The 25811-nt window shown below is 47.5% G+C and overlaps 2 pseudogenes; both read left to right on the top strand.

Moving 5' to 3' along the window:
- Window positions 1-780: 780 nt before the first annotated feature.
- On the top strand, window positions 781-898 carry LOC134930224 (5S ribosomal RNA; annotated as a pseudogene).
- A 195-nt stretch (window positions 899-1093) lies between these two features.
- LOC134931052 (5S ribosomal RNA) lies at window positions 1094-1211 on the top strand (annotated as a pseudogene).
- Window positions 1212-25811: the final 24600 nt, after the last annotated feature.

Here is a 25811-nt window from a genome sequence, read left to right as displayed (position 1 = left end):
TATATGTTCATTTCCAAGCAGCGCATCAGAACCTATTTGGTCTGACTATCCCTGCACTTGCTCCGTTATTATATTCAGAATTGATTCTATTTATACAGCCATTTCGGAACTATACTGCAAGCTCATATATATTTATATTTATATTTTATTTTTCCAACCTAAAGAAAAGATACTTTTGTTGTGCTGCTCACATTGTATCCATGCAGCCCAACTTACAAATAACATTGTTGATACATAGTTTACATCAATATCATTGAAAGCGATTTTTTCAGCAAGAGAAATCCAGGAACTACAATATCAGTTACCCATACGTGTTCAACATATGGGCAAAGACTTGTCATATTCCTTGTCTTTTTTGCTATTCATTACATGGACTTAGACTCTTTCCTCTTTTTCGTTTTTTTGCTGCCTTTACTGCATTTATGCAGCACATTTCATGACAATATTGGCCACTCACAGCAAAAAATAGACAAGGTTTTTTTCTCTGTTTGTATGAATATCCACAGAAAAAAAACTTTTCAGGATTTGCCTTTTTACAACTGGATTACAGGATCATTATCCTGCTCAATAACCCAGCAGTTTAACATCAGATTGCTGCAATTTACCACCCCTATATCTGACTGAAGAAAGTCTGGGAGACAGCCATTCTGCTCATACCGAGTTCATAGCACCATCGGTTAAAGACAGTAGCAGTATTTACCTACACACACTCCCTCACTCAGAATTTCCATACCACTACTGAATTTTAGAATTGTGTCTGTTAATTTTCTGATTCATTTGGCCCACGGCCATACTATCCTGAATACGCCCGATCACGTCTGATCTTGGAAGCTAAGCAGGTAAGGCCTGGTCAGTACTTGGATGGGAGACCTCCAGGGAATACTAGGTGCTGTGGGCCATTTTCTTCAGGAGAATTTTTATATCATACTCAAATTTCCGTATATCATCTACACTTTTATTCTGCTTTTCATTTTCAGTATTTTCCCTATTAGTCTGCATTTATCCTTTGACTCTTCCACCTGATTCAGTGGTTTATTAGACCTTATAGACCTTTCTCTCATTCAGCGCTAACAGTATTTGTTGATACCAATTGGCCCACGGCCATACTATCCTGAATGCGCCCGATTACGTCCGATCTTGGAAGCTAAGCAGGTATGGCCTGGTCAGTACGTGGATGGGAGACCTCCAGGGAATACTAGGTGCTGTGGGCCATTTTCTTTCAGGAAATTCTTGTATCATTTTCTTTTGAGCTTACTCTATATTCCGATCTTTTCTGTGACGTGTACATATTGTGATTCCTTAATATACACTCAATTACAGCAACAATATTTTCACCTGTTATATCTAGAACCATATTTGTTACAATGGCAATCTAGATTCTTATTATTATTAATATATATTTTTTTGTTCACCCCACAGTGAACTTTTAGCCTATTAATAAAAGTTAAGTTTTACTCATTCCATCAAGAGGAAGGACTCTAAACGGTCCTCCTCTTCATCATTCATTCATTCATAATTTACCAAGAGTGCTTCCACACAAGGTTATTTTGTCTTTTTCTTGCTTTTTTCCTTGTGGTTGGTGGGAAGTGCCTGATGACGTCACCCGCCCAGACGCCGGGCCGAGCGACGGGAGCCGGAAGCCGCCAGTGAGGACGGCCGTAGAGAGGACCAGCGCGCCCGGAGAGGTAAGTAAGGGGCCCGGGGCGGTGGCATGACAGTACCCCCTCCTCTAGGGGTGGCCCCTGGACACTTCCCAGGTTTCGTAGGGTGCTTGGCATGGAAGATCCGGATTAGTCGAGGAGCTGAGACCTCAGAAGCTCCTATCCAACTTCTCTCCTCAGGACCATAACCTTTCCATTCTACCAGATATTGCAGGTTCTTATGAAGATAACGAGAGTCCAGAATAGTTTTGTTCTCGAAGTCTGTCCCAGTTTCAGTTTCTACCGAAGTGGGGCTTGAGGGCTTAGAATGAAAATGATTAAGGATGAGAGGACGAAGGAGAGAAACATGAAAGGCATTTGGTATGCGTAGATGGGAAGGTAGGTAATCCCAACTTGCAGACCACAGGATTCAGGATTTGTAGCACAGGGTATGGACCGATGAACCTTGGGGCGAACTTCATGGTGGGTACCTTTAGCCGGAGGTTACGCGTGGAGAGCCATACCCTGTCTCCAACCTTGTATTGAGGAGCGGCTCACCATTTCTTGTCCGCGAAGAACTTGTATCGGACAAAAACCTTTTTAAGACTAGCATGAACCTTACTCCAAATTTGTCTAAAGTGTAGTAGAGTGGAAGTCACAGCTGGAACCTCTCCTGTTGGAAGAATTGGTAATTCCGGAATTTGTGGGTGGAAGCCATAGTTGATGAAGAATGGAGATTCGCCAGTGGAGGAATGAAATGAATGGTTATGTGCAAACTCTGCCCAAGGCAATAACTCTACCCAGTTGTCTTGTGAAGGGGATAGATACAGGCGGAGGATTCAAGCACTGTGCGGTTTTGATATACAACAAATTTTTGTGATCAGTGTAAATGGTAATCACATGTTTGGCCCCTTCTAAGAGATATCTCCACTCTTCCAAGGCAGATTTAATTGCCAAGAGTTCCTGGTCTCCAATAGGGTAATTTCGTTCAGCCGGAGAGAATTTACGAGAGTGAAAGCCACACGGATGTAATTTCTTATCTGAGGCATACTGAGAGAGAACGGCCCCAACTCCGACCGAGGATGCGTCAACTTCTAGGAAGAAAGGTTCCTCGAAATTTGGTTGTTGGAGTACTGGAGCAGACATAAAAGCCAATTTCAAGTGGGAAAAGGCCTCTATGGCTTCGGGGGGCCACAAACCCGGGTTGGAACCCTTCCTCGTCAAGGCGGTAATGGGTGCAACAATGGTGGAGAAACTTCTAATGAACTTTCTATAATAGTTCGCAAAACCAAGGAATCTCTGTATTGCTTTCAAGGAGAGTGGCTGTGCCCAGTCCCGAATGGCGGAAAGTTTCTCCGGGTCCATGCAAAGCTCCATCCCTGAGATGATATAACCGAGGAACGGTATTGATGTTACTTGGATAACTTGGCATAGAGATGATTCTCACGTAGACGGCGGAGTACCTCTTTGACCTGTATCCTGTGTTCAGCAAGGTCTTTGGAAAAAATCAGTATGTCATCCAAATACACCACGACACTTAGGTATAACATGTCTCAGAAGATTTCGTTGACGAATCCCTGGAAGACAGCAGGAGCATTGCTAAGACCGAACGGCATCACCAGATACTCATAATGCCCATCCCGGGTATTGAAGGCGGTCTTCCATTCATCTCCCTCTCTGATGTGTATAAGGTTATAGTCCCCCCTCAAATCGAGCTTGGAAAAAACGTGGGCACCACGAACTCTATCAAATAGCTCTGTGATTAGAGGCAAGGGGTATTTATTTTTGATGGTAATATCATTTAGGCCGCGGTAGTCGATACATGGTCTTAACCCTCCGTCCTTCTTTTTCACGAAGAAGAAGCCCGCTCCAGCCGGGGAGATAGAGGGGCGAATGAATCCCTTGTGAAGATTGGACTTGATATAGTCTGACATAGCTTGTGTCTCTGGAAGGGACAGAGGATAAATGCGACCTCGGGGCGGCATTTTCCCTGGGATGAGGTCAATGGGGCAGTCCCAAGACCTATGGGGTGGTAACTGGTCAGCCGCCTGTTCCGAGAACACATCCTTGAACTCTTGGTACGCCTCTGGGATAAGTTCTTCCTCCGCCTTAGTAGAAACACGAAGCGGACAGACAGGAGTGAGACAGTTAGCGTGACAAAAAGAACTCCAAGACCGAATCTGTGCGGTCTTCCAATCGATATGGGGATTGTGAATTCTGAGCCAAGGCATTCCGAGAACCAGATCGTGATGCATCTCCGGAATCACCAGGAACTCCAAATATTCTTGATGTAGAGCCCCGACCTGTAATTTAACTGGAACGGTGTGTTCTGTTATGATACCCTTGGAAATCCTAGTACCATTGATAGCTGTCAAGGAAATAGGCCGTTCGATGGACCGTACTTCCAAATTCAGGCTTTGGACACAGAGGGAAGAAACGAAATTCCCCGCAGCCCCGGAGTCTAACAGGGCTTCAAAAGACTTGGAAGTAACCTTGGTGGTTAACGTTACAGGAAGCAAACAGTCTGAAGTCGGAGAAGATTTGGTCGTAAACCCCCAACTTGACTCCTCCGGAACAAGCTAGGCCTGCCCATTTCCCGGACGGGATTTGCAAGACTTGATGAAGTGACCCGCAGCTCCGCAGTACAGACAGAGTTTACCCTCATGACGACACTGTCGCTTCTCCGGGGACAATCGGGATCGGTTAATCTGCATGGGTTCGTCTGGACTTGGGACCACCGCTTGCCTTGCAGGGGGAAGCCGGAACCTAGAACGATCCTATCGACTACGTTCACCTCCACGTTCCTGCATCCGGAGATCTACCTTGACACAGAGAGAGATCAATTCCTCTAAAGAATCCGGAAGCTCCCGAGTGACCAACTCATCCTTCAGGCGATCAGAGAGACCGTTCCAGAAAGCAGCTCTCAGAGCCACATTATTCCAGCGAAGTTCAGAGGCAATGGTTTGAAAATGAACCACATGCTGACCCACGGATCGGGAGCCTTGACGGATGCGGAGCAAATCAGAAGAGGCCGAGGTCATCCTGCCGGGCTCGTCAAAAATTTGTCGAAAAGACGTGATGAATTCGGAGTGGAAACCAGTGAATCCGAACGTTCCCATAATGGAGACACCCAATCCAAGGCAGATCCTTCCAGCAGAGAAATAATATATGCCACCTTGGACCTCTCTGTAGGAAAGTTATGTGCAAGTAGCTCGAAATGTACCTCGCATTGGTTTAAAAAACCATGACAATTTTTAGGATTCCCATTATAACGGGACGGAGTAGGCAGCTGAAGGCGCGGAGTGGCACCGGCCGATGGTTGAACATTGCTGGAAGCGGCAACTGGTGCGGCTACTGGAACTGGTGCCGGAATTACCGAGGCTAGAGACGCCTGGATCTGATCCAGACGCCCGGACAACTCCTGGAGGTACTGCATCACCTGACCTTGTGCCGCTTCCTGACTTTGTACTCCGGAAGCCAGATTCTGGATGGCACTTGAGTCCGTGTTCCGATCCCCCGGGTCCATGGGGCCTGAGTGTACTATCACTGACCTGGTTTGGGAGTGTTGTGGACTCGGGGTTTCTTCCGATGACCGGGAAGAGGAACCGCAACTGGGCCGCAGCAGAGATGGCCGAATGTAAGTTTACCTCATGCAGGATCAGGTCGGCAAACAGGAGACACACGTGGACGCTGAAGGTCTCCTGAAAGACAGAACTTGAAAGGTGCTGGTGAATCAGAGAAGAATACCAGGTGCTGGAGGCACAACTGCACTTACGTGCGCTGGGGCTTGGAGACACTGAAGTGTTTGTAGGCGCTGAAGTGCTTGGAGGCACTGAGGTGCAGGGAGGCGCTGAAGTGCTTGGAGGTGCTTGGAGACACTGAGGTGCTTGGAGGCGCTGAGGCGCATGGAGGCACTGAGGTGCTTGGAGGCGCTGAGGCGCGTGGAGACACTGAGGTTCTTGGAGGCGCTAAGGCACTTGGAGGCACTGAGGTGCTTGGAGGCGCTAAGGCGCTTGGAGGCACGGAGGTGCTTGAGGCACGGAGGTGCTTGGAGGCACGGAGATGCTCGGAGGCACGGAGATGCTCGGAGGCATGGAGGTGCTGGGAGGCACGGGGATGCTCGGAGGCACGGAGGTGCTTGGAGGCACGGAGATGCCCAGAGGCACGGTGGTGCTGGGAGGTACGGAGGTGCTTGGAGGCACGGAGGTGCTTGGAGGCACGGAGATGCTCGGAGGCACGGAGGTGCTTGGAGGCACGGAGATGCTCGGAGGCACGGGGATGCTCGGAGGCACGGAGGTGCTTGGAGGCACGGAAGTCTGGCGATCACCACTCCTGGGGAACTGATGATACTCAGGCACTGATGCAGTTCCTGGTGCCTGAATTTATACTTCCCACCACCAGCTGGTTGGTGGGAAGTGCCTGATGACGTCACCCGCCCAGACGCCGGGCCGAGCGACGGGAGCCGGAAGCCGCCAGCGAGGACGGCCGCAGAGAGGACCAGCGCGCCCGGAGAGGTAAGTAAGGGGCCCGGGGCGGCGGCGTGACATGGACGTCTCTGGAAGATCTCTCTGTGACACTGGAGGAGAAAAAGAGAACCGGAGGAGATGCAGCGTTGCGGAAGGTGAGTAATTAAAGACTAATTAAGCTAACTGGAAAATTCCAATTGCTTAATTAGTCATTAGGGGGGGGGGGGTGCCACAGCAGTATAGAGCAATTCTGAACAATCTTCCTAAAGATATGGATTTTAGGAAAATCTGGTCGTGATATGGGGCTGGGAGGAAAAAATAAAAAATACCTGCATCCAATTGAATAGCAAAAATTTGTGTGTACATAGGGAGGCGGGGGAAGGGGGGGGGGAGCCGTGGAGTGAGCTTGCTCTGGGAGCCATGGCTCCACGTTACACCTCTGGAAGCACCCAGTCTGAGATCCAAAAGGGTCGACCTTTGTTCAAGTGGGACGTCTGTAACCACCAGGTCTGGTGCTGGCCATTCCATCTGGAGAGAATTAGATGTTGAAGGGATCTTGAATGGAACTGGGCATATTCTACCATGTCGAATGTTGAGACCATTGGTTCCAGTATCCGCATCGATGCATGGATGGATACTCTCTGATTGTGCAACAATCCAAGAATTCTCATCTGTATTGTGGATATTTTGTCCAGAGGTAGATTTTCTGAAGACTGGAATCCATACAGCTCCTAAGTGCATCATCCTTTGGGATGGGACTAGGGAGGACTTTGCCCAATTTATGAGCCAGCCGTGAGCCTTGAGGCAGGCTATTGTTATTTGTAGATGGCAGTGGAGGGTATCCTGGGATTGTACCAGGATTAGCAGGTCATCCAGGTATGGGAAAATCCCTATTCCCTTACAATGAAGGTGAGCTGCCATCACCACCATAATTTTGGTGAACACCCGTGGAGCTGTGGCCAGCCAAAAAGGTAGTGCCTGAAACTGAAAATGTTGTTGGAGGATTGCGAACCTAAGATAGCACTGATGTGAGAGTGCTATTGGTACATGTAGGTAAGCTTCTTGAATGTCCAGGGACACCATGAAATCCACTGGCTCCACTGCCCGGATAATGGTCCGTAATGTTTCCATATGAAAAGCAAATATATTTGTTCAAACCTTTGAGATTGAGAATGGGCCGGTGAGACACATTTGGCTTTTGAACCAGGAATAGGGTAGAATAGAAACCTTGTCCTCGTTGTGCTGAGGGAACTGGTACTATCACTCCTGATTGTAGCAATTTCTGTATTGCATATTGTAGTCCTGGCCTTCATTGCTACTGACGTCTGTTACAAAAGAACTGTTGAGGGGCGCTTCTTGAATGAGAAGGCATACCCGTGAGACACCGCTCTTGCACTCAGGTATCTGTGGTGGACTGCTGCCAGACTTGTGCAAATTGAAGAAATCGACCTCCCATCCTGGGGTCCCCAAGGTGGAGGCCAGTGCCGTCAGGCAGGAGACTTGTCTTTTGGTTTAGAAGTCGGGCGTCTGACTGACCAAGCCTGTTTGGCCTTAGACTTAACATTTTTATTTGCTTGAGGCTGTTTGACCTTTGTTTGACTCTTTCCCTTTGCTTTACTTTGGGGCCGAAAGGACCGGAAAGTAGGGAATCTAGGTTTTAATGTAGATGTCGAGGGAAACCCAGCTGATTTAGAGTTTGCTTCAGACATTAGGATTTGGTCCAATTCTGTTCCAAACAGATTATTTCCAACAAAAGGTAAGGATCATAGGCGTGCGCAGCACATTTTATTAGGGGGTGCACTGTTGGAGGGGTGTGTCTAGCACTGCCTTTTGGGCATGTCTAGCACCATCTATTGACAGTCAACGTAATATAAAATATCCACCCTTGTACCAATCCTAATAATGCAGATGCGTTGTCAGATGTTGTGGTGTGCACTAAACAAACACCCCTGATGGCACTCACTGTAATTACACTGCTCCTCCTCAGCCTGGTCTGGCTCCCCCTCTCTTTCCCCTGCAAGCTGCAGTCACTCACTGACACTTGACAGTCGCAGACTAGTTACTGCTGCTGGAAAAACGCGTTACGTGTCAATGCTGCTGCCAACCGCCTGCCAGTATTGAATTTGTCTTCCTAAGAGGAACGCTGGCTGCATACTGCTCATTAGAGATGAGCGGGTTCGGTTCCTCGGAATCCGAACCCGCCCGAACTTCATGTTTTTTTACACGGGTCCGAGCGACTCGGATCTTCCCGCCTTGCTCGGTTAACCCGAGCGCGCCCGAACGTCATCATCACGCTGTCGGATTCTCGCGAGGCTCGGATTCTATCGCGAGACTCGGATTCTATATAAGGAGCCGCGCGTCGCGGCCATTTTCACACGTGCATTGAGATTGATAGGGAGAGGACGTGGCTGGCGTCCTCTCCATTTATATTATAAGAGAGAGAGATTTACTGGAGCTTAGGACTAGGAGGAGTACTGTAGAAGTGTAGAGAGTGCAGAGAGTTTACTAGTGAGTGACCACCAGACAGTGCAGTTTATTTAATATATCCGTTCTCTGCCTGAAAAAAGCGATACACACAGTGACTCAGTCACATACCATATCTGTGTGCACTGCTCAGGCTCAGCCCAGTATGCTGCATCATCTATATATATTATATATCTGTCTGACTGCTCAGCTCACACAGCTTATAATTGTGGGGGAGACTGGGGAGCACTGCAGTGCCAGTTATAGGTTATAGCAGGAGCCAGGAGTACATAATATTATATAGTGAGTGACCACCAGACAGTGCAGTTTATTTAATATATCCGTTCTCTGCCTGAAAAAAGCGATACACACAGTGACTCAGTCACATACCATATCTGTGTGCACTGCTCAGGCTCAGCCCAGTGTGCTGCATCATCTATATATATTATATATCTGTCTGACTGCTCAGCTCACACAGCTTATAATTGTGGGGGAGACTGGGGAGCACTGCAGTGCCAGTTATAGGTTATAGCAGGAGCCAGGAGTACATAATATTATATTAAAATTAAACAGTGCACACTTTTGCTGCAGGAGTGCCACTGCCAGTGTGACTGACCAGTGACCTGACCACACTGACCACCAGTATAGTTAGTAGTATACTTATATTGTGATTGCCTGAAAAAGTTAAACACTCGTCGTGTGACTTCACTTGTGTGTTGTTGTTTTTTTTATTCTATAAAAATAAAACTCATTCTGCTGACAGACAGTGTCCAGCAGGTCCGTCATTATATAATATATAATATATACCTGTCCGGCTGCAGTAGTGATATATATATATTTTTTATATCATTTATCATCCAGTCGCAGCAGACACAGTACGGTAGTTCACGGCTGTGGCTACCTCTGTGTCTGCACTCGGCAGGCAGTCCGTCCATAATTGTATACCACCTAACCGTGGTTTTTTTTTCTTCTTTATACATACATACTACTAAGACATCTCTTTATCAACCAGTCTATATTAGCAGCAGACACAGTACAGTACGGTAGTTCACGGCTGTGGCTACCTCTGTGTCTGCACTCGGCAGGCAGTCCGTCCATAATTGTATACCACCTAACCGTGGTTTTTTTTTCTTTCTTCTTTATACATACATAGTTACATAGACATCTCTTTATCAACCAGTCTATATTAGCAGCAGACACAGTACAGTACGGTAGTTCACGGCTGTGGCTACCTCTGTGTCTGCACTCGGCAGGCAGTCCGTCCATAATTGTATACCACCTAACCGTGGTTTTTTTTTCTTTCTTCTTTATACATACATAGTTACATAGACATCTCTTTATCAACCAGTCTATATTAGCAGCAGACACAGTACAGTACGGTAGTTCACGGCTGTGGCTACCTCTGTGTCTGCACTTGGCAGGCAGTCCGTCCATAATTGTATACCACCTAACCGTGGTTTTTTTTTCTTTCTTCTTTATACATACATAGTTACATAGACATCTCTTTATCAACCAGTCTATATTAGCAGCAGACACAGTACAGTACGGTAGTTCACGGCTGTGGCTACCTCTGTGTCTGCACTCGGCAGGCAGTCCGTCCATAATTGTATACCACCTAACCGTGGTTTTTTTTTCTTTCTTCTTTATACATACATAGTTACATAGACATCTCTTTATCAACCAGTCTATATTAGCAGCAGACACAGTACAGTACGGTAGTTCACGGCTGTGGCTACCTCTGTGTCTGCACTCGGCAGGCAGTCCGTCCATAATTGTATACCACCTAACCGTGGTTTTTTTTTCTTTCTTCTTTATACATACATAGTTACATAGACATCTCTTTATCAACCAGTCTATATTAGCAGCAGACACAGTACAGTACGGTAGTTCACGGCTGTGGCTACCTCTGTGTCTGCACTCGGCAGGCAGTCCGTCCATAATTGTATACCACCTAACCGTGGTTTTTTTTTCTTTCTTCTTTATACATACATAGTTACATAGACATCTCTTTATCAACCAGTCTATATTAGCAGCAGACACAGTACAGTACGGTAGTTCACGGCTGTGGCTACCTCTGTGTCTGCACTCGGCAGGCAGTCCATAATTGTATACTAGTATCCATCTCCATTGTTTACCTGAGGTGCCTTTTAGTTGTGCCTATTAAAATATGGAGAACAAAAATGTTGAGGTTCCAAAATTAGGGAAAGATCAAGATCCACTTCCACCTCGTGCTGAAGCTGCTGCCACTAGTCATGGCCGAGACGATGAAATGCCAGCAACGTCGTCTGCCAAGGCCGATGCCCAATGTCATAGTACAGAGCATGTCAAATCCAAAACACCAAATATCAGTAAAAAAAGGACTCCAAAACCTAAAATAAAATTGTCGGAGGAGAAGCGTAAACTTGCCAATATGCCATTTACCACACGGAGTGGCAAGGAACGGCTGAGGCCCTGGCCTATGTTCATGGCTAGTGGTTCAGCTTCACATGAGGATGGAAGCACTCAGCCTCTCGCTAGAAAACTGAAAAGACTCAAGCTGGCAAAAGCACCGCAAAGAACTGTGCGTTCTTCGAAATCCCAAATCCACAAGGAGAGTCCAATTGTGTCGGTTGCGATGCCTGACCTTCCCAACACTGGAGGTGAAGAGCATGCGCCTTCCACCATTTGCACGCCCCCTGCAAGTGCTGGAAGGAGCACCCGCAGTCCAGTTCCTGATAGTCAGATTGAAGATGTCAGTGTTGAAGTACACCAGGATGAGGAGGATATGGGTGTTGCTGGCGCTGGGGAGGAAATTGACCAGGAGGATTCTGATGGTGAGGTGGTTTGTTTAAGTCAGGCACCCGGGGAGACACCTGTTGTCCGTGGGAGGAATATGGCCGTTGACATGCCTGGTGAAAATACCAAAAAAATCAGCTCTTCAGTGTGGAGGTATTTCAACAGAAAAGCGGACAACAGGTGTCAAGCCGTGTGTTGCCTTTGTCAAGCTGTAATAAGTAGGGGTAAGGACGTTAACCACCTCGGAACATCCTCCCTTATACGTCACCTGCAGCGCATTCATAATAAGTCAGTGACAAGTTCAAAAACTTTGGGCGACAGTGGAAGCAGTCCACTGACCAGTAAATCCCTTCCTCTTGTAACCAAGCTCACGCAAACCACCCCACCAACTCCCTCAGTGTCAATTTCCTCCTTCCCCAGGAATGCCAATAGTCCTGCAGGCCATGTCACTGGCAATTCTGACGAGTCCTCTCCTGCCTGGGATTCCTCCGATGCATCCTTGCGTGTAACACCTACTGCTGCTGGCGCTGCTGTTGTTGCTGCTGGGAGTCGATGGTCATCCCAGAGGGGAAGTCGTAAGCCCACTTGTACTACTTCCAGTAAGCAATTGACTGTCCAACAGTCCTTTGCGAGGAAGATGAAATATCACAGCAGTCATCCTGCTGCAAAGCGGATAACTGAGGCCTTGACAACTATGTTGGTGTTAGACGTGCGTCCGGTATCCGCCGTTAGTTCACAGGGAACTAGACAATTTATTGAGGCAGTGTGCCCCCGTTACCAAATACCATCTAGGTTCCACTTCTCTAGGCAGGCGATACCGAGAATGTACACGGACGTCAGAAAAAGACTCACCAGTGTCCTAAAAAATGCAGTTGTACCCAATGTCCACTTAACCACGGACATGTGGACAAGTGGAGCAGGGCAGGGTCAGGACTATATGACTGTGACAGCCCACTGGGTAGATGTATGGACTCCCGCCGCAAGAACAGCAGCGGCGGCACCAGTAGCAGCATCTTGCAAACGCCAACTCTTTCCTAGGCAGGCTACGCTTTGTATCACCGCTTTCCAGAATACGCACACAGCTGAAAACCTCTTACGGCAACTGAGGAAGATCATCGCGGAATGGCTTACCCCAATTGGACTCTCCTGTGGATTTGTGGCATCGGACAACGCCAGCAATATTGTGTGTGCATTAAATATGGGCAAATTCCAGCACGTCCCATGTTTTGCACATACCTTGAATTTGGTGGTGCAGAATTTTTTAAAAAACGACAGGGGCGTGCAAGAGATGCTGTCGGTGGCCAGAAGAATTGCGGGACACTTTCGGCGTACAGGCACCACGTACAGAAGACTGGAGCACCACCAAAAACTACTGAACCTGCCCTGCCATCATCTGAAGCAAGAAGTGGTAACGAGGTGGAATTCAACCCTCTATATGCTTCAGAGGTTGGAGGAGCAGCAAAAGGCCATTCAAGCCTATACAATTGAGCACGATATAGTAGGTGGAATGCACCTGTCTCAAGCGCAGTGGAGAATGATTTCAACGTTGTGCAAGGTTCTGATGCCCTTTGAACTTGCCACACGTGAAGTCAGTTCAGACACTGCCAGCCTGAGTCAGGTCATTCCCCTCATCAGGCTTTTGCAGAAGAAGCTGGAGACATTGAAGGAGGAGCTAACACGGAGCGATTCCGCTAGGCATGTGGGACTTGTGGATGGAGCCCTTAATTCGCTTAACCAGGATTCACGGGTGGTCAATCTGTTGAAATCAGAGCACTACATTTTGGCCACCGTGCTCGATCCTAGATTTAAAGCCTACCTTGGATCTCTCTTTCCGGCAGACACAAGTCTGCTGGGGTTGAAAGACCTGCTGGTGACAAAATTGTCAAGTCAAGCGGAACGCGACCTGTCAACATCTCCTCCTTCACATTCTCCCGCAACTGGGGGTGCGAGGAAAAGGCTCAGAATTCCGAGCCCACCCGCTGGCGGTGATGCAGGGCAGTCTGGAGCGACTGCTGATGCTGACATCTGGTCCGGACTGAAGGACCTGACAACGATTACGGACATGTCGTCTACTGTCACTGCATATGATTCTCTCAACATTGATAGAATGGTGGAGGATTATATGAGTGACCGCATCCAAGTAGGCACGTCACACAGTCCGTACTTATACTGGCAGGAAAAAGAGGCAATTTGGAGGCCCTTGCACAAACTGGCTTTATTCTACCTAAGTTGCCCTCCCACAAGTGTGTACTCCGAAAGAGTGTTTAGTGCCGCCGCTCACCTTGTCAGCAATCGGCGTACGAGGTTACATCCAGAAAATGTGGAGAAGATGATGTTCATTAAAATGAATTATAATCAATTCCTCCGCGGAGACATTGACCAGCAGCAATTGCCTCCACAAAGTACACAGGGAGCTGAGATGGTGGATTCCAGTGGGGACGAATTGATAATCTGTGAGGAGGGGGATGTACACGGTGATATATCGGAGGGTGATGATGAGGTGGACATCTTGCCTCTGTAGAGCCAGTTTGTGCAAGGAGAGATTAATTGCTTCTTTTTTGGGGGGTCCAAACCAACCCGTCATATCAGTCACAGTCGTGTGGCAGACCCTGTCACTGAAATGATGGGTTGGTTAAAGTGTGCATGTCCTGTTTTGTTTATACAACATAAGGGTGGGTGGGAGGGCCCAAGGACAATTCCATCTTGCACCTCTTTTTTCTTTTCTTTTTCTTTGCATCATGTGCTGATTGGGGAGGGTTTTTTGGAAGGGACATCCTGCGTGACACTGCAGTGCCACTCCTAAATGGGCCCGGTGTTTGTGTCGGCCACTAGGGTCGCTAATCTTACTCACACAGTCAGCTACCTCATTGCGCCTCTTTTTTTCTTTGCGTCATGTGCTGTTTGGGGAGGGTTTTTTGGAAGGGACATCCTGCGTGACACTGCAGTGCCACTCCTAGATGGGCCCGGTGTTTGTGTCGGCCACTAGGGTCGCTAATCTTACTCACACAGCTACCTCATTGCGCCTCTTTTTTTCTTTGCGTCATGTGCTGTTTGGGGAGGGTTTTTTGGAAGGGCCATCCTGCGTGACACTGCAGTGCCACTCCTAGATGGGCCCGGTGTTTATGTCGGCCACTAGGGTCGCTAATCTTACTCACACAGCTACCTCATTGCGCCTCTTTTTTTCTTTGCGTCATGTGCTGTTTGGGGAGGGTTTTTTGGAAGGGACATCCTGCGTGACACTGCAGTGCCACTCCTAGATGGGCCCGGTGTTTGTGTCGGCCACTAGGGTCGCTTATCTTACTCACACAGCGACCTCGGTGCAAATTTTAGGACTAAAAATAATATTGTGAGGTGTGAGGTATTCAGAATAGACTGAAAATGAGTGTAAATTATGGTTTTTGAGGTTAATAATACTTTGGGATCAAAATGACCCCCAAATTCTATGATTTAAGCTGTTTTTTAGTGTTTTTTGAAAAAAACACCCTAATCCAAAACACACCCGAATCCGACAAAAAAAATTCGGTGAGGTTTTGCCAAAACGCGTTCGAACCCAAAACACGGCCGCGGAACCGAACCCAAAACCAAAACACAAAACCCGAAAAATTTCAGGCGCTCATCTCTACTGCTCATCAGTGGCTGGCGTTGGCATAGAATAGAAGGAGAGAGGTGGGCGTGTGACGAGTGGGCGTGCGAGCAGCATGATGTCATCACGTCACATCACGCTGTTTTTGTACATTGAGGTGGAGCCAGGAGTTTGAAAGCCGATGGCAGTGGCACCCTTGATTAACCCAGGCATCTGGTCAGTAATGCAGTCCTGACAGGGTGCAGCGCAGAGGGGACAGTAATCAGCCTGCTCAGCGATCGCTGCATCAGGCATGTGAGATCGGATTGCCGGACATTAGGGGGTGCCTGTGCGCACCAGGCACCCCCCCCCCCTGCGCACGCCTATGGTAAGGATTCCAATACCTTTTTAGATTCCGTATCAGCCTTCCATGAACGTAGCAAAACTGGTCTGCGAGCTGCTACTGAAGAAGCTGACGCTTGAGAAGCTAATTACTGTATATGGGATTATTGTTCTCTTGTTCCATGAACTGAGAAATCATTCTCCAAAGCTTCCGCCCAGCCTGTTACGGCTTTAGCCACCCATGCTGTGGCCATAGCTGGTCTTGTACTTGTCCCTGTTAGGGAAAATACAGTCTTAAGATAGCTATCAATTTTTCTGTCCATCGCATCATTTAATGATGTTGAAGGCAGAAGTAATGTAGAGATGCACACCAATCGAACTAGGTGAGCATCTACCCTGGGAGGTACTTTGCTTTTTACACAGGCGGAAGAGGATAGTAAGAGACCAATTTTTTTTTTGGTAACTTAAACTTCTTACTGGGAGTTACCCATGCCTCTTGTATAATTTCCGTCTACTGATCTGAGTTTGGAAATTCAGCTTTTACTGTTATTGGACATTTAACGATCCTTAGGTCCCACAAATAATATAAGAACACATTATATATATATGTATAATTACTTCAATCTGTATTATGTTTATTATCCTAATAGATAATGACTTGATGTCATATAGATAACGGAAATTTTTATTTTTATATTGTCTCCTAATTGTAACATCAGGCACATCTATTTGTCATGAACATCTATACACCAACTCTAATTGTTTGCACTCTGTCGCCATCTTGTGGTGATAACATATACCATTTTAACTTTCAAATAAACCAAATGGCTCGACAATCATTCCATCATGTGACGGGTTGAGAAAATGAACCTATTGGCTAGATGAGTGGTCATGACAACTGTTTATTGAGGAAGTGACCGCTTGTATTGCCTCTCTTCCGGTCATGTTACTGCAGAAATAATGACTTTTATTAGACATGCGTTCCAATTACAGGAAACGGGTCCTGCGGTCTCGTGATCGGGAACCGGCTTTTCGGAATGTCAAATGAATCTTGAATCATTTTAAGGTATAAAATAAACTTATAATGGTATAATACAAGATGGATGTCTATCACTGAATCAAAGAGCTGAATATGAATTTGTTTTTTAAAGTTATGTATATGATTGATTTTGTATCACCTGTGATCTACGGGCTATCAGCACTGCTATAAAAAGGGCATTTGGGCACTGGACAATATCACCTTGACAAATCTGTGGCAGACAGTGAAACGCGTTGGCGGAAGAGCTGGGCACTGCACTTTCACATTCATCAGAAGGATAAGCCAAAAAGTCGAATATAGGAAATCTTCAACTGCGGTTTGGATATATACAAATGGACCTGAGCTTTTAAAGGACCAGCTGGCCTTCTGAATCGATCTGTGATAACGTCTACTATTCCAATTCAGGTTGGTAATTATTTCCATCCCGCTCAAACCTTTTTCCTGGACTGTGGCTGTGCATAATAGATGAACTTGGTGCTAAAGTCCCAGCATTTATATAACGAGTTTTTATTATATTTTTTTCTTAAAAATCTTTTATATATGCAGTGCTGTGTTATGCCCTTGATATAGAAAAATCTTTGAAATACATTTTTATAATGTTGCAACAATTGATATTATGTGAATACATTTTGAATTAATTGTTATACATTCAGCTCTTTAGCGCTAATTTGTTTCTTTATACAACTCTGGTCCGAACAGGATGTCACCTGTAAACGGAAAGGCCTCAACCGCTTTCTTTGACTCCGTGTCTGCATGCCAAGACCGCAACCACAGGGCCCGAGTAGTGATAGCTGAAGCAGAAGTTCTCAAGCTGACTAGACTAAATAATAACTTGTTGATTCCCGTATGTGTTCAGCGATCACTTTAAGCTCCGATCTTGAAGACCCGGAATCCAGACCCTTCCCCAACTTTTGGGCCCATTTCACAATAGCAGTATTGACCCATGCACTCAATAGTGTGGGTCTGAGTTGGGCTCCTGCCGCTGAGTATATGGACTTTAAGATAGCCTCAAGCCTACGATATGAAGCGTCATTAAGTGAGGTTGCTCCCGGAACTGGGAGAGTCGTCATTTTGGACAATCTGGACACAGATGCGTCCACTGGTGGGTGAGTTTCCCACTTACCTGTCATGGAGACCTGGAAGGGACAATGAGAGTTAAACTTCTTTGAAAGTTGGAAATGCTTATCCGGCTGTTTCCATGCCATTGCCAAGTGGTGGTGTAACTGCTGAGAAAAAAGAAAAACAATAGAAGAAGTCTTTTGATCCTGAAACAGCTACAATTATTTTGGTTCCGGCTCAGGATCCACAGGGAAGTTAAGTATTTTCTTCACAGCCAAAATCAATGGTTTAACCCCATGCGTGCCGGACTCAGACTCCTGTAATGGCTCCTCCAGGAAGTCCTCCCATTCACCATCCTCCACGTCCTCGTGACGGAGTTGTTCATCGTCCAATTCGTCTGACTGAAGTACCGCTGGAAGTGGGCCTTTCTGCCTAGAAAAAGAATTAGGAGGAGACCTACTACAAGAACCCATAGCATTAACGAGACCCTCCATGGACTTAGCTAAACCCTTAGCCCATGCAGGTTCTGTCTTACGGGACTCGGCTAATTCAGTCGACAATGCAGCTACTGACCTGGCCAGGACCGAAGCCCAAGCAGGAGTATCAGAGACCTCGGCAGATTTATCTAAGCTGGCTGCAGAACATGCTTCACACAAGGTTGAATTACCCTGAGGATTCGTGAGAGTAAATTTAGAGTTGCACTGAGTACAGGAAAAGAGCTTCTGAATAGCCTTTGTGTTTGACTTGCTTGTCATGTTTCTGAACACACATACAAGAAATACAATATACACAGACACACACGCAGCTGAATATTATATAGACTGAGACTAGAAAATGATGTAGAAATAGAGGAGGGGATTACACAGCCCACCCCTGAATTCCCCATCTCCACCAACCAACACCCCAGAGTACTCATGACCTTGAAGCTGAGATAATAACCTTGGTTGGAGACTTCACAATCACTGCAGCTTGTACTGTATGTAGGCAGTGTATGTCTCAGGCTAAGTTTTGCACCTGTGCTCTGTCTATGATGAGGAGGTACAGGATATTAGCAGACTGTGTAATTTAGCATAATCTGTTAGATTGTTGAAATGGCGCCACTGTGAGGCTCCGCCCCCCCTGAAAATTAGCTGCCTGTAATGGCCGCCGGAGTGAGAGGGACTTCACTCCCCACAAGCGTGCTACACTGCGGCTCTCTATTATCCTGACTGCTGGGAAGTGCCTTCTGCACAGAGGAGCAGAAGCGCTGAGCGTCCACTGTACTGCCGCCTCCACTCCACCATGAGTGCTCTCCTCCACTGCCACCGGAGGGGACCAGCACACCAACAATGAGAAGCGGGAACGCCGCGGCCGCGCTTATCCTGATCGCCAGGTGAACGGAGGGAGGGAGGGGGTGGGGGTGACCCTGGTGACGCCTTTAGCACGTTTAGAGCGGTGCTGCAAGTCAGTTATAAGCAGGTATCGCAGCAGCTTCTGTTAGCTGTGGTAACCTCTTTGCTCAATACAGGATTGCAAGCCTTGTATCCCTGCTGTTACAGGAGCAGGGGAAAGGTGCAGAGTAAAGAGTAAAAATAAAGAAAAGAAAAGAAAACTACCTAAGAAAAAGAGTGGCGCAAGCTCTAGTGTGACAAGCTCCCTAGGCACATTTTTCTAACTGGGGGATGATGGGTACTAGAGGGGAGGAGCTTCACACTTTTCTAAATTAACATAAGTGCCAGCTCCCACGAACCAAGCCTCCATACCCAGCGTAAGCTTCCAGTGTCCCCTAGTGGATGAAAAAGAAAAGAGTGTTAAAGTCAGACAGCAGCACTAGCAAACAGTCACATACAATGCATGAGTATACATTTGCAAAATGGGCACATTTTCAACTACACAGTACCCTAAGGTAAGTAGGAAAACAATACTGTATTACCTAGCTCCAGGGAGCGGGATACAGGGAGACAAGTGCATATCTAGACGCACAGCAAATAATACAGCAATATATGTACACTGTTGCTCATTTGCATTAGGCACTTATTCATCTATGCAATACCACAGAGGTAGGTAGGAAATCAGTGCTTTATCACCTGCCTCCGGAGAGCAGGATACAGGGACACTAAACCCGGCTTTCTCATTTCATAAAACCACTAGAAAACAGCTATCAGTAACAGATGCACCAGTAAACACAGCCGCACAGTGACTCTCACGTTCCAGTGTACTAAGTCTCATTGAGTCTCAGACGAAAGCGGGTAAATGCAGTTCATGGCGGGAAATGCAGAGGAGACTGGCCATGAACGCGGGGAGGGTTGACCAAGGGAGGGCCCTACTCCCCACTGCTGACATCAACCCCGGGGTTCTGTGGCCTCATTAATCCCCAGAGTCTATGATCTCTGAGGTCCAGCGCTGGTGGACCCGAGGTGAACGTCCGTGTCAGCAATTGTCCGGTAGTCTCCAACCTGAGACAGCAAGACTGCATTAAATGTGTCTTAAACCACTAGTGGATAAGACGCCTTACCTTCTTCTCGTGTTCCCGCCGCAGCCTGGGATCTTCTGCGTGAACCTGCTAGTACATCCAGCTGGCGCCTGCCATAAAACCAGCATCTACAGAAGGGTAACTGGTAATTGTACATATACGTTTAAGACGCATAGTAAAGCCACTCTAAAAAAGAATATATAAAATAACAAAAGTTTTTAAAAGCTTGTGGCTGCAAAAACAGCCACATTGTTTTCAACAGTGGTACAGCTCCTGCCGCACCAAACAAAAAACTGAAATCCCTGGGCCAGGAAGCGGGGTATAGGGAGGCTGGACCAATGCATGCTGGGAGCCGAAAAATGTAACCGTTTGGTGCCTGATCCTATGACGCCACTTAGAACCCATAGAGAAGGACATTCGCATTGGGGTGATTTATAGACCACCAGGACAGGGGCAGGATTTGGACAGGAACCTATTGTTGTACATCACTAAAATGGCTTTAAAGGGAGAGGTCATAATTATGGGAGACTTTAATTTGCCTGATATAAATCCGGAGGGGTCTTTTGCAAGTTCACCTACAAGTGGCAAATTTCTAAATACCTTACAGGGAGTATCTCTCAAGCAATTGGTGAGGGATCCCATTCGCAAAGACTCAATATCAGATTTAATTCTCACAAATGGTCAGATATATCTGTGGGCGAGCACCTGGGATCTAGTGATCATCAAGCAGTATTTAGTATAAAGACATGATCCAACTCCTGTCACACAAAAAACAAGTTTTATGGTAAGAACTTACCTTTGTTAAAACTCTTTCTGCGAGGTACACTGGGCTTAACAAGGAATGGTCAACGGGGTGTAGAGTAGGATTTTGATCCGAGGCACCAACAGGCTCAAAGCTCTGACTGTTCCCAGAATGCATAGCGCCGCCTCCTATATCACCCCGCCTCCCTGCACAGGATCTCAGTTTTTAGTTAACCAGTCCAATGCAGTAGCAGGAAAAGAGACGACATCGGTTAGTAGCCACAACACCGCATTCTCATGACAGGAGACGTGTCAGCGGCTAATGCCATACCAACCCAAAGAAGCTAAGTGCGTCAGGGTGGGCGCCTTGTGGAGCCCAGTGTACATCGCAGAAAAAGTTTTAACAAAGGTAAGTTCTTACCATAAAACTCGTTTTCTGCTGCGGGGTACACTGGGCTCCACAAGGAATGGACAATGGGGATGTCCTAAAGCAGTTCCTTATGGGAGGGGACGCACTGTAGCGGGCACAAGAACCCAGCATCCAAAGGAAGCATCCTGGGAAGCGGCAGTATCGAAGGCATAGAACCTTATGAACGTGTTCACAGAGGACCACATAGCCGCCTTGCACAATTGTTCAAGGGTTGCACCACGTTGGGCCGCCCAAGAAGGTCTAACAGACTGAGTAGAATGGGCCTTAATGTGATCAGGAGCAGAGAGACCAGCCTTCACATAAGTATGTGCAATCACCATTCTAATCCATCTGGCCAGAGTTTGCTTGTGAGCAGGCCAGCCCCGTTTGTGAAACCCAAACACAACAAAAAGAGAATCAGATTTCCTAATAGGAGCAGTTCTCTTCACATCGCTACGGAGAGCCCGTACCACATCCAAAGACCGCTCTTTGGGAGACAGATCAGGAGAAACAAGTGCCGGAACTACAATCTCCTGATTAAGGTGGAACGAAGAAACCACCTTAGGTAGATAGCTGGGACGAGTTCTAAGAACCGCCCGGTCACGGCGAAATATCAGATATGGGGAACTACAGGACAAGGCACCCAAATCCGACACTCTTCTAGCTGAAGCAATAGCCAGCAGAAACACCACCTTAAGGGAAAGCCACTTAAGGTCAGCTGAACCAAGAGGTTCAAACAGAGACTCTTGTAACGCCTCCAAAACCACCGACAAGTCCCAAGGAGCCACAGGCGGGACATAGGGAGGTTGGATACGCAACACGCCCGGAGTAAAGGTATGCACATCAGGTAAGGTTGCAATTTTTCTCTGAAACCACACCGACAAGGCAGATATTTGAACCTTGAGGGAGGCCAGACGCAGGCCTAAGTCCAGGCCCTGCTGAAGAAAAGCCAACAACTTGGCTATACTAAACTTGGAAGCGTCAGAATCGTTAGATGCGCACCAAACACAGTAAGAATGCCAGACCCTATAGTAAATCCGAGCAGAAGCCGGTTTCTGGGCCCGCAACATAGTTTGAATGACCGCCTTAGAAAACCCTTTAGCCCTTAAGATGGAAGCTTCAAGAGCCACGCCGTCAAAGACAGCCGGGCTAGGTCCTGGTAGACACAGGGGCCCTAAACGAGGAGGTCTGGGCGTTGTGGAAGTAGAATTGGACGCTCTGTCGATAGGCCTTGCAGGTCTGAGGACCAGTGCCGTCTGGGCCACGCTGGAGCTATGAGAAGCAGAATTCCTTTTTCTTGCTTGAACTTCCGAATTACCCTGGGCAGGAGTGACACCGGAGGGAACACGTACGGCAGCTGAAACCTCCACGGTACCGCCAGAGCATCCACGAATGCTGCTTGAGGATCCCTTGTCCTTGCTCCGAAGACCGGAACCTTGTGATTGTGTCGAGACGCCATCAGATCCACATCTGGAAGGCCCCACCTTTCCACTAGGAGTTGAAACACTTCTGGATGGAGGCCCCACTCGCCGGCATGCACGTCCTGACGACTGAGAAAGTCCGCTTCCCAATTCAGGACTCCCGGAATGAATATTGCCGATATGGCCGGTAGATTGCGTTCTGCCCACTGTAGAATCTGTGAGACTTCCTTCATTACTAGGCGGCTTCGAGTGCCGCCTTGATGATTTATGTAAGCCACTGTGGTGGCGTTGTCCGACTGTACTTGAACAGGACGGTTCTGAATTAAATGCTGGGCTAGGTTCAAGGCATTGAAGACCGCCCGCAACTCCAGAATGTCACAACTGAGGGCCTGAGCTGACGGGAGGCAGCCTCAGTTGTAGGGGCTGAGATGTACCGGAACCTGGGAGGTTGTATCAGACCCCTGGACATGTAAGTAACATGAATAATAGCTGCCCGAAGGCGTGACCACGACAACTTGGATAAAAGTCAATGATGTTTATTATGACAACTCCGCAACACAGCAGCAGTAAAAGAAAACGTAAAAGTCAGCAAAGAATAAATACAGTTCCTGGGTACTACAGGATGGCAGGAGCCACAGGGCACTGGTAGTGTGAGATAGTTCTTATGATCTTCTAGATGGAAAGTCCTTACCAGGCCCGACTGTAGCAATGGAGATAACCCAGGATTGTGCCAGCTGGTGTTCCAGGAAAAGCTGGGTTGCTGAAGATAAAACAGCTGCTGTGGATACTGGCTGGAACCAGACTGTTGTTAGCACGGAGTGGATACTGGCTGGAACCAGTTAAATAATAAATGAACTTGGGAGCGATGAAATATGAACTTGAAATGTAGAACTTGAGAGCGGAGAAATAATAATACCGGTGGAGAGTGGTAAAGTGTAGAAAGGACACCGGCCCTTTAAGGGAAGCTGTACTCTGCTGGAAGCTGAGCTGGAAGCAGGTAATGTTGTAGCTGGAAACAGAAGAATCCACAATGGATTGGAGAGTCAGGCTACACCGCAGGTGGAATGCTGGTGCGGGTCTCTATGGTGGAAGTCTTGAGACAGGAGCTGGAACCTGGAAGACAATCACAGGAGAGAGACAAACAGGAACTAGGTTTGACAACCAAAGCACTGACGCCTTCCTTGCTCAGGCACAGTGTATTTATACCTGCAGCAAGGAAGGGATTGGCTTGGCAATTATGCAGATTAAAAATACTGACAACAGATTGGAGGAAATGATCAGCTGACAGAATCCAAGATGGCTGCGCCCATGCAGACACTTGGAGGGAAGTTTGGTTTGTAATCCATGTGGTAATGAAAACAGTAATGGCGGCGCCGGCCACTGGAGACAGGAGACGCCAGGCTGACAAGTGCACATCCAACCACGCGGACACAGCGGAGGCCGCGGCTGACGTAATCGCCACTCTGACACTCTGCATGCAGAAGCTCAGGGACGGCGGCGGAGGCCGCGGGAGACGCCATGCCAGATGTAATAAGGCGTTACTGTGACAGCATCTCAGAGAGACAGGAGAGGATGCAGGAATGTGAACATTAGGATAACAGATGGGATCCGGTCCTGGAGCGCTGAGCCAGCCTTAGGAGGCATCTGATGGGTAAGAAATGGCGTCCAGATACCCGGATCGTGACAGCACCCCCCCCTTTAGGAGTGGCCCCAGGACACTTCTTTGGCTTTTGAGGAAACTTGGAATGGAATCTCCGGACCAAGGCAGGAGCATGGACATCAGAAGCATTGGTCCATGAACGTTCCTCAGGGCCGTAACCCTTCCAGTCAATAAGATACTGTAGTTGACCGTAACGGTGACGTGAGTCCAGGATCTTGGCCACTTCATACTCAACGCCTCGTTGAGTTTGGACTTTTGGAGTTGGAGGAAGTGAGGAATGAAACCGATTCAAGATCAGCGGTTTCAACAGGGAAACATGGAATGTCCTGGGTATTTTTAAGAAGGGAGGCAACTGAAGTCTGTAAGCAACAGGATTGATGACTTGTTCAATCTTGAAAGGACCGATATAGCGAGGTGCAAACTTCATACTGGGAACTCTTAACCTCAAATTCTTCGTGGATAACCATACCCGATCACCCACCTTGAGAGCAGGAACTGCTCGACGCTTCTTATCCGCAAACTTCTTGTACCTGAACGATGCCTTGAGCAGAGCTGATCGTACGCTCTTCCAGATATTGGCAAACTGATGCAAGGTGATATCCACTGCGGGAACAGAAGTTGCTGGAAGCGGTTGGAACTCAGGGACTTTAGGGTGGAATCCAAAGTTAGTGAAGAATGGTGTTGAAGCAGATGAAGAATGATACTGGTTGTTATGACAGAACTTGGCCCAGGGAAGTAATTGAACCCAGTCATCTTGAGAGGAGGACACATAGATGCGGAGGAAGGCCTCCAAGTCCTGATTCACCCTCTCGGTTTGACCATTGGTCTGAGGATGGTAAGCCGTGGAAAACTTTAGCTTGACTTGAAGGACTTGACATAAACTTCGCCAGAATTTGGCTGTGAATTGAACTCCTCGATCTGAGATAATTTCTTCAGGAAGACCGTGGAGTCAGAAGATCTCTTGTATGAATACTTGAGCCAACTTGGAAGCTGACGGAAGACCGGTGAGAGGAATGAAGTGTGCCATCTTGGTGAACCGGTCAACTACCACCCAGATGGTATTGAACTTGTTGCACATGGGTAAATCTGTAATAAAATCCATCGACAAATGGGTCCAAGGTCGACGGGGAACAGATAGTGGAACCAGTTGCCCCGCAGGCGACTGGCGGGATACCTTATGTTGAGCACACTTTGGGCAAGATGCAATAAACTCCAAGACGTCCTTTTTCAGAGTTGGCCACCAATAGGACCTAGAGATAAACTCCAGGGTTTTTTGGATACCTGTATGTCCGGCAAAACGGGAAGCATGGGCCCAATGCATGAGCTTCTTCCTTAGCATCGGTTTCACCAAACTTTTCCCTGATGGGGGCGTAGAGTCCATCCCTACCGTGGAGAATGCCAACGGATTTATAATAGGATGCTTGTCTGAAGACTCTGACTCATTTTCTTGCTCCCATGAGCGGGAAAGGGCATCGGCCTTGCGATTCTGAGAGCCCGGACAGAACTGGAGTTTAAAGTCGAACCTGGAAAAGAAAAGTGCCCATCTGGCCTGACGAGGGTTGAGACATTGTGCGCCTTTCAGATATAAAAGGTTCTTGTGGTCTGTAAGTATGGTGATTGAATGAGAAGCTCCCTCCAACAGATACCTCCACTCTTCTAGAGCGAGCTTGATGGTTAGCAACTCCTGGTCGCCAATGGCATAGTTGCGCTCAGCTGGGGAGAACTTCCGGGAGAAGAAACTGCAAGGGTGTAAATGGCCATCTTTAGCCCTCTGAGATAACA

This window comes from Pseudophryne corroboree, chromosome 5, assembly GCF_028390025.1.
Source record: "Pseudophryne corroboree isolate aPseCor3 chromosome 5, aPseCor3.hap2, whole genome shotgun sequence".
NCBI lineage: Eukaryota > Metazoa > Chordata > Amphibia > Anura > Myobatrachidae > Pseudophryne > Pseudophryne corroboree.
The sequence above is the reverse complement of the archived record's forward strand: the minus strand, read 5'-3'. Positions and strand labels throughout refer to the sequence as shown.